Source organism: Nomascus leucogenys, chromosome 1a (assembly GCF_006542625.1).
Source record: "Nomascus leucogenys isolate Asia chromosome 1a, Asia_NLE_v1, whole genome shotgun sequence".
Taxonomy (NCBI): Eukaryota; Metazoa; Chordata; class Mammalia; order Primates; family Hylobatidae; genus Nomascus; species Nomascus leucogenys.
The window spans coordinates 93851898-93861985 of record NC_044381.1 but is presented as its reverse complement, the minus strand read 5'-3'; the positions used below and the strand labels follow the sequence as shown (position 1 = coordinate 93861985).

The following is a 10088-nucleotide window of genomic DNA, read 5'->3' as shown; positions in this document are numbered from 1 at the left end:
CTCTACTAAAAACACAAAAATTAGCTGGGCGTGGTGGCATGCATCTGTAATCCCAGCTGCTCAGGAGGCTGAGGCAGGAGAATTGCTTGAACCCGGGAGGCGGAGGTTGCAGTAAGCCGAGATCACGCCACTGCACTCCAGCCTGGGTGACAGAGCAAGACCTTGTCTTGAAAAAAAAAAAATGTGAAGACCATGGGAAAGGCGCAGTATCTGGGCTGGAGTGCAGTGTTCCTCATGGCACAGTCCCTTAGTAGGACTCCCTTGGCTAGTGGAGGGAATTCCCCGACCCCTTGTGCTTCCTGGGTAAGGCGATGCCCCACCCTGCTTCGGCTTGCCGTCTGTGGGCTGCACCCACTGTTCAACCAGTCCCAATGAGATGAATCAGGTACCTCAGGTGGAAATGCAGAAATCACCCACCTTCCGCATCAATCTCGCTGGGAGCTGCAGACCAGAGCTGTTCCTATTTGGCCATCTTGCTAGCAATCCCCTTAAGAAACTCACTCAAAACCACACAACTACATGGAAACTGAACAACCTGCTCCTGAATGACTACTGGGTAAATAACGAAATTAAGGCAGAAATAAATGAGTTCTTTGAAACCAATGAGAACAAAGACCCAATGTACCAGAATCTCTGGGACACAGCTAAAGCAGTGTTTAGAGGGAAATTTATAGCATTAAATGCCCACAAGAGAAAGCAGGAAAGATCTGAAATCGACACCCTAACATCACAATTAAAAGAACTAGAGAGCTCTCGGCTTTCGGCTCAGAGGAGGCCAAGATGCAACTTTCTTCGGTTGTTCTGACACCAGCCGCCTCCACCATGCCACCAAAGTTCGACCCCAACGAGATCAAAGTCATATACCTGAGGTGCACCAGACATGAAGTTGGTGCCACTTCTGCCCTGGCCCCCAAGATCGCCCCCTGGGTCTGTCTCCAAAAAAGGTTGGTGATGACATTGCCAAGGCAATGGGTGACTGGAAGGGCCTGAGGATTACAGTGAAACCGACCATTCAGAACAGACAGGCCCAGATTGAAGTGGTGCCTTCTGCCTCTGCTCTGATCATCAAAGCTCTCAAGGAACCACCAAGAGACAGAAAGAAACAGAAAAACATTAAACACAGTGGGAATATCACTTTTGATGAGATCCTCAACATTGCTTGACAGATGTGGCACGGATCCTCAGCCAGAGAACTCTCTGGAACCATTAAAGAGATCCTGGGGACTGTCCAGTCTGTGGGCTGTAATGTTGATGGCCGCCATCCTCATGACATCATAGATGACATCAACAGTGGTACTGTGGAATGCCCAGCCAGTTAAGCACAAAGGAAAATATTTCAATAAAGGATCATTTGACAACTGGTGAAAAAAAAACAAAGAACTAGAGAAGGAAGAGCAAACAAATTCAAAAGCTAGCAGAAGACAAGAAATAACTAAGATCAGAGCAGAACTGAAAGAGATAGAGACATGAAAAACCCTTCAAAAAATCAATGAATCCAGGAGCTGGTTTTTTGAAAAGATCAACAAAATTGATAGACTGCTAGCCAGACTAATAAAGAAGAAAAGAGAGAAGAATCAAATAGATGCAACAAAAAATGATAAAGGGGATATCACCACTGATCCCACAGAAAATAAAAACTACCATCAGAGAATACTATAAACACCTCTATGCAAATAAACTAGAAAATCTAGAAGAAATGGATAAATTCCTGGACACATACACCCTCCCAAGTCATACCAAGAAGAAGTTGAATCCCTGAATAGAACAATAACAAGTTCTGAAATTGAGGCAGTAATTAATAGCTTACCAACCAAAAAAAGTCCAGGACCTGATGGATTCACAGCCAAATTCTACCAGAGGTACAAAGAGGAGCTGGTACCATTCCTTCTGAAACTATTCCAAACAATAGAAAAAGAGAGAATCCTCCCTAACTCATTTTATGAGGCCAGCATCATCCTGATACCAAAGTCTGGCAGAGACACAACAAAAAAAGATAATTTTAGACCAACATCCCTGATGAACATTGATGTGAAAATCCTCAATAAAATACTGGCAAGCTGAATCCAGCAGCACATCAAAAAGCTTATCCACCATGATCAAGGTGGCTTTATCCCTGGGATGCAAGGCTGGTTCAACATATGCACATCAATAAACATAATCCATCACATTAACAGAACCAATGACAAAAACCACATGATTATCTCAATAGATGCAGAAAAGGCCTTTGACAAAATTCAACACCCCTTCATGCTAAAAACTCTCAATAAACTAGGTAATGATGGAACGTATCTCAAAATAATAAGAGCTATTTATGACAAACTCACAGCCAATATCATACTGAATGGGCAAAAACTGGAAGCATTCCCTTTGAAAACGAGCACAAGACAAGGATGCCTCCTCTTTCACCACTCCTATTTAACATAGTATTGGAAGTTCTGGCCAGGGCAATCAGGCAAGAGAAAGTAATAAAGTGCTTTCAAACAGGAAGAGAGGAAGTCAAATTGTCTCTGTTTGCAGATGACATGATTGTATATTTAGAAAACCCCACTGTCTCAGCCTGAAATCTCCGTAAGCTGATAAGCAACTTCAGCAAAGTCTCAGGATACAAAATCAATGTGCAAAAATCACAAGCATTCCTATACACCAATAATAAACAGCCAAATCATGAGTGAACTCCCATTCACAATTGCTACAAAGAGAATAAAATATCTAGGAATACAACTTACAAAGGGGAGAACTACAAACCACTACTCAAGGAAATAAGAGAGGACACAAACAAATGGAAAAACATTCCATGCTCATGGATAGGAAGAATTGATGTTGTGAAACTGGCCATACTGCCAAAAGTAATTTATAGATTCAATGCTATCCCCATCAAGCTACCACTGACTTTCTTCACAGAATTAGAAAAAACTACTTTAAATTTCATATCGAACCAAAAAAAAGAGACCGCACAGCCAAGACAATCCTAAGCAAAAAAACAAAGCTGGAGGCATCATGCTACCTGACTTCAAACTATATTATAAGACTACAGTAACCAAAACAGCATGGTACTGGTACCAAAACAGATATATAGATCAATGGAACAGAACAGAGGCCTGAGAAATAACACCACACATCTACAACCTGACAAACCTGACAAAAACAAGCATTAGGGAAAGGATTCCCTATTTAATAAATGGTGCTGGGAAAAGGCCATAAGCAGAAAACTGAAACTGGACCCCTTCCTTAAACCTTATACAAAAATTAACTCAAGATGGATTAAGTCTTAAACGTAAGACCTAAAACCTGCCAGGCACGGTGGCTCACGCCTGTAATCCCAGCACTTTGGGAGGCCGAGGCGGGAGGATCACAAGGTCAGGAGTTCGAGACCAGTCCGGCCAACATAGTGAAACCCTGTCTCTACTAAAAATACACAAAAAATTAGCCAGGTATGGTGGTGTGTGCCTGTAATCCCAGCTACTCAGGAGGCTGAGGCAGGAGAATCACGTGAACCTGGGAGGTGGAGGTTGCAGTGAGCCAAGATTGTGCCACCGCACTCCAGCCTGGGCAACAGAATGAGACTCCGTCTCAAAAAAAAAAAAAAAAAAAAAAAAAAAAAAAAAAAAAAAAGACCTAAAACCATAAAAACCCTAGAAAAAAAACCTACGCAATACCATTTAGGACATAGGCATGGGCAAATACTTCATGACTAAAACACCAAAAGCAGGGGTGGAGCCAAGATGGCCGAATAGGAACAGCTCCGGTCTCCAGCTCCCAGCCCCAGCGACACAGAAGACGGGTGATTTCTGCATTTCTGCTTGAGGTACCGGTTTCATCTCACTAGGGAGTGCCTAACAGTGGGTGCAGGACAGTCGGTGAAGCGCACTGTGCGCGAGCCGAAGCAGGGCGAGGCATTGCCTCACTCGGGAAGCGCAAGGGGTCAGGGAGTTCCCTTTCCTAGTCAAAGAAAGGGGAAGCAGACGGCACCTGGAATATCGGGTCAGTCCCATGCTAATACTGCGCTCTTCCAACGGGCCTGGAAAACGGCACACTAGGAGATTGTGTCCCGCACCTGGCTCGGAGGGTCCTATGCCCACGGAGTCTCGCTAATTGCTAGCACAGCAGTCTGAGATCAAGCTGCGAGGCGGCAGCGAGGCTGGGGGAGGGGCGCCCGCCATTGCCCAGGCTTGCTTAGGTAAACAAAGCAGCCAGGAAGCTCGAACTGGGTGGAGCCCACCACAGCTCAAGGAGGCCTGCCTGCCTCTGTAGGCTCCACCTCTGGGGGCAGGGCACAGACAAACAAAAACTCTGCAAGAACTTCCACAGACTTAAATGTCCCTGTCTGACTGACAGCTTTGAAGAGAGTAGTGGTTCTCCCAGCATGCAGCTGGAGATCTGAGAACGGTCAGACTGCCTCCTAAAGTGGGTCCCTCACCCCTGAGCAGCCTAACTGGGAGGCACCCCCTCAGTAGGGACAGACCGACACCTCATTCAACCCGGTACTTCTCTGAGACAAAACTTTCAGAGAAACTATCAGACAGCTGAATTTGTGGTCTCACAAAAATCCGCTGTTCTGCAGCCACCGCTGCTGACACCCAGCCAAACAGGGTCTGGAGTGCACCTCTAGTAAACTCCAACAGACCTGCAGCTGAGGGTCCTGTCTGGTAGAAGGAAAACTAACAAACAGAAAGGACATCCACACCAAAAACCCATCTGTACATCACCACCATCAAAGACAGAAAGTAGATAAAACCACAAAGATGGGGAAAAAACAGACCAAAAAAACTGAAAACTCTAAAAAACAGAGCACCTCTCCTCCTCCAAAGGAACGCAGTTCCTCACCAGCAACGGAACAAAGCTGGATGGAGGATGACTTTGATGAGTTGAGAGAAGAAGGCTTCAGACGATCAAACTACTCTGAGCTACGAGAGGAAATTCAAAACAACAGGAAAGAAGTTAAAAACTTTGAAAAAAAATTAGAAGAATGGATAACTAGAATAACCAATGGAGAGAAGGGCTTCAAGGAGCTGATGGAGCTGAAAGCCAAGTTTCGAGAACTACGCGAAGATTGCAGAAGCCTCAGTAGCAGATACGATCAACTGGAAGAAAGGGTATCGCTGATGGAAGATGAAATGAATGAAATGAAAAGAGAAGGGAAGTTTAGAGAAAAAAGGATAAAAAGAAATGAACAAAGCCTCCAAGAAATTTGGGACTATGTGAAAAGACCAAACCTACGTCTGATTGGTGTACCTGAAAATGATGGGGAGAATGGAACCAAGTTGGAAAACACTCTGCAAGATATTATCCAGGAGAACTTCCCCAATCTAGCAAGGCAGGCCAGCATTCAGATTCAGGAAATACAGAGAACGCCACAAAGATACTCCTCGAGAAGGGCAACTCCAAGACACATTATTGTCAGATTCACCAAAGTTGAAATGAAAGAAAAAATGTTAAGGGCAGCCAGAGAGAAAGGTCGGGTTACCCACAAAGGGAAGCCCATCAGACTAACAGCTGATACCTCAGCAGAAACTCTACAAGCCAGAAGAGAGTGGGGGCCAATATTCAACATTCTTAAAGAAAAGAATTTTCAACCCAGAATCTCCTATCCCGCCAAACTAAGCTTCATAAGTGAAGGAGAAATAAAACACTTTACAGACAAGCAAACGCTGAGTGATTTTGTCACCACCAGGCCTGCCCTAAAAGAGCTCCTGAAGGAAGCACTAAACATGGAAAAGAACAACCGGTACCAGCCACTGCAAAAACATGCCAAATTGTAAAGACCATCGAGACTAGGAAGAAACTATAGCAACTAACGAGCAAAATAACCAACTAACATCATAATGACAGGATCAGATTCACACATAACAATATTAACGTTAAATGTAAATGGGCTAAATGCTCCAATCAAAAGACACAGACTGGCAAACTGGATAAGGAGTCAGGACCCATCAGTGTGCTGTATTCAGGAAACCCATCTCACGTGCAGAGACACACATAGACTCAAAATAAAGGGATGGAGGAAGATCTATCAAGCAACTGGAAAACAAAAAAAGGCAGGGGTTGCAATCCTAGTCTCTGATAAAATAGACTTTAAACCAACAAAGATCAAAAGAGACAAAGAAGGCCATTACATAATGGTAAAGGGATCAATTCAACAAGAAGAGCTAACTATCCTAAATATATATGCACCCAACACAGGAGCACCCAGATTCATAAAGCAAGTCCTGAGTGACCTACAAAGGGACTTAAACTCCCACACAATAATAATGGGAGATTTTAACACCCCACTGTCAGCATTAGACAGATCAACGAGACAGAAAGTTAACAAGGATATCCAGGAATTGAACTCAGCTCTACATAAAGTGGACCTAATAGACATCTACAGAGCTCTCCACCCCAAGTCAACAGAATATACGTTTTTTTCAGTACCACACCACACCTATTCCAAAATTGACCACATAGTTGGAAGTAAAGCTCTCCTCAGCAAATGTAAAAGAACAGAAATTATAACAAACTGTCTCTCAGACCACAGTGCAATCAAACTAGAACTCAGGATTAAGAAACTCACTCAAAACCGCTCAACTACATGGAAACTGAACAACCTGCTCCTGAATGACTATTGGGTACATAATGAAATGAAGGCAGAAATAAAGACGTTCTTTGAAACCAACGAGAACAAAGACACAACATACCAGAATCTCTGGGACACATTCAAAGCAGTGTGTAGAGGGAAATTTATAGCACTAAATGCCCACAAGAGAAAGCAGGAAAGATCCAAAATTGACTCCCTAACATCACAATTAAAAGAACTAGAAAAGCAAGAGCAAACACATTCAAAAGCTAGCAGAAGGCTAGAAATAACTAAAATCAGAGCAGAACTGAAGGAAATAGAGACACAAAAAACCCTTCAAAAAATTAATGAATCCAGGAGCTGGTTTTTTGAAAAGATCAACAAAATTGATGGACCGCTAGCAAGACTAATAAAGAAGAAAAGAGAGAAGAATCAAATAGATGCAATAAAAAACGAAAAAGGGGATATCACCACCGATCCCACAGAAATACAAACTACCATCAGAGAATACTACAAACACCTCTATGCAAATAAACTAGAAAATCTAGAAGAAATGGATAAATTCCTCGACAAATACACCCTCCCAAGACTAAACCAGGAAGAAGTTGAATCTCTGAATAGACCAATAACAAATTCTGAAATTGTGGCAACAATCAATAGCTTACCAACCAAAAAGAGTCCAGGACCTGATGGATTCACAGCTGAATTCTACCAGAGGTACAAGGAGGAACTGGTACCATTCCTTCTGAAACTATTCCAATCGATAGAAAAAGAGGGAATCCTCCCTAACACATTTTATGAAGCCAGCATCGTCCTGATACCAAAACCTGGCAGAGACATAACCAAAAAAGAGAATTTCAGACCAATATCCTTGATGAACATTGATGCAAAAATCCTCAATAAAATACTGGCAAACCGAATCCAGCAGCACATCAAAAAGCTTATCCACCATGATCAAGTGGGCTTCATCCCTGGGATGCAAGGCTGGTTCAACATACGCAAATCAATAAATGTAATCCAGCATATAAACAGAACCAAAGACAAAAACCACATGATTATCTCAATAGATGCAGAAAAGGCCTTTGACAAAATTCAACAACCCTTCATGCTAAAAACTCTCAATAAATTAGGTATTGATGGGACGTATCTCAAAATAATAAGAGCTATCTATGACAAACCCACAGCCAATATCATACTGAATGGGCAAAAACTGGAAGCATTCCCTCTGAAAACTGGCACAAGACAGGGATGCCCTCTCTCACCGCTCCTATTCAACATAGCGCTCGAAGTTCTGGCCAGAGCAATCAGGCAGGAGAAGGAAATAAAAGGTATTCAATTAGGAAAAGAGGAAGTCAAATTGTCCCTGTTTGCAGATGACATGATTGTATATCTAGAAAACCCCATTGTCTCAGCCCAAAATCTCCTTAAGCTGATTAGCAACTTCAGCGAAGTCTCAGGATACAAAATCAATGTACAAAAATCACAAGCATTCTTGTACACCAATAACAGACAAACAGAGAGCCAAATCATGAGTGAACTCCCATTCACAATTGCTTCAAAGAGAATAAAATACCTAGGAATCCAACTTACAAGGGATGTGAAGGACCTCTTCAAGGAGAACTACAAACCACTGCTCAATGAAATAAAAGAGGATACAAACAAATGGAAGAACATTCCATGCTCATGGGTTGGAAGAATCAATATCGTGAAAATGGCCATACTGCCCAAGGTAATTTATAGATTCAATGCCATCCCCATCAAGCTACCAATGACTTTCTTCACAGAATTGGAAAAAACTACTTTAAAGTTCATATGGAACCAAAAAAGAGCCCGCATCGCCAAGTCAATCCTAAGCGAAAAGAACAAAGCTGGAGGCATCACGCTACCTGACTTTAAACTATACTACAAGGCTACAGTAACCAAAACAGCATGGTACTGGTACCACAACAGAGACATAGATCAATGGAACAGAACAGAGCCCTCAGAAATGATGCCGCATAGCTACAACTATCTGATCTTTGACAAACCTGACAAAAACAAGAAATGGGGAAAGGATTCCCTATTTAATAAATGGTGCTGGGAAAACTGGCTAGCCATATGTAGAAAGCTGAAACTGGATCCCTTCCTTACACCTTATACAAAAATTAATTCAAGATGGATTAAAGACTTATATGTTAGACCTAAAACCATTAAAATCCTACAAGAAAACCTAGGCAATACCATTCAGGACATAGGCGTGGGCAAGGACTTCATGTCTAAAACACCAAAAGCAATGGCAACAAAAGCCAAAATTGACAAATGGGATCTAATTAAACTAAAGAGCTTCTGCGCAGCAAAAGAAACTATCATCAGAATGAACAGGCAACCTACAGAATGGGAGAAAATTTTTGCAACCTACTCATCTGACAAAGGGCTAATATCCAGAATCTACAATGAACTCAAACAAATTTACAAGAAAAAAACAAACAACCCCATCAAAAAGTGGGCAGAGGACATGAACAGACACTTCTCAAAAGAAGACATTTATGCAGCCAGAAAACACATGAAGAAATGCTCATCATCACTGGCCATCAGAGAAATGCAAATCAAAACCACAGTGAGATACCATCTCACACCAGTTAGAATGGCCATCATGAAAAAATCAGGAAACAACAGGTGCTGGAGAGGATGTGGAGAAATAGGAACACTTTTACACTGTTGGGGGGACTGTAAACTAGTGCAACCATTGTGGAAGTCAGTGTGGCGATTCCTCAGGGATCTCGAACTAGAAATACCATTTGACCCAGCCATCCCATTACTGGGTATATACCCAAAGGACTATAAATCATGCTGCTATAAAGACACATGCACACGTATGTTTATTGCGGCACTATTCACAATAGCAAAGAGTTGGAACCAACCCAAATGTCCAACAACGATAGACTGGATTAAGAAAATGTGGCACATATACACCATGGAATACTATGCAGCCATAAAAAATGATGAGTTCGTGTCCTTTGTAGGGACATGGATGAAACTGGAAAACATCATTCTCAGTAAACTATCGCAAGGACAAAAAACCAAACACCGCATGTTCTCTCTCATAGGTGGGAATTGAACAATGAGAACTCATGGACACAGGAAGGGGAACATCACACTCCAGGGACTGTTGTGGGGTGTGGGAGGGGGAGGGACAGCATTAGGAGATACACCTAATGCTAAATGACGAGTTAATGGGTGCAGGAAATCAACATGGCACATGGATACATATGTAACAAACCTGCACATTGTGCACATTACCTAAAACCTAAAGTATAAAAAAAAAAAAAAAAAAAAAAAAAAGCAATGGCAGCAAAAGCCAAAATTGACAAATGCGATCTAATTAAACTAAGGAGCTTCTGCAAAGCAAAAGAAACTATCATCAGAGTGAACAGGCAACCTACAGAATGGGAGAAAATTTTTGCGATCTATCCATCTTACAAAGGGTTAATATCCAGAATCTACAAAGAACTCAAACAAATTTACAAGAAAAAATCAAACAACCCCATCAAAAAGT

General features: G+C 42.1%; 1 pseudogene across 1 annotated transcript; it reads left to right on the top strand.

Moving 5' to 3' along the window:
* The first annotated feature begins 757 nt into the window (after positions 1-757).
* Positions 758-1377, top strand: LOC100603419 (annotated as a pseudogene). Its single transcript, XR_001115197.2, has one exon. The product of XR_001115197.2 is annotated as a 60S ribosomal protein L12 pseudogene (transcript).
* Positions 1378-10088: the final 8711 nt, after the last annotated feature.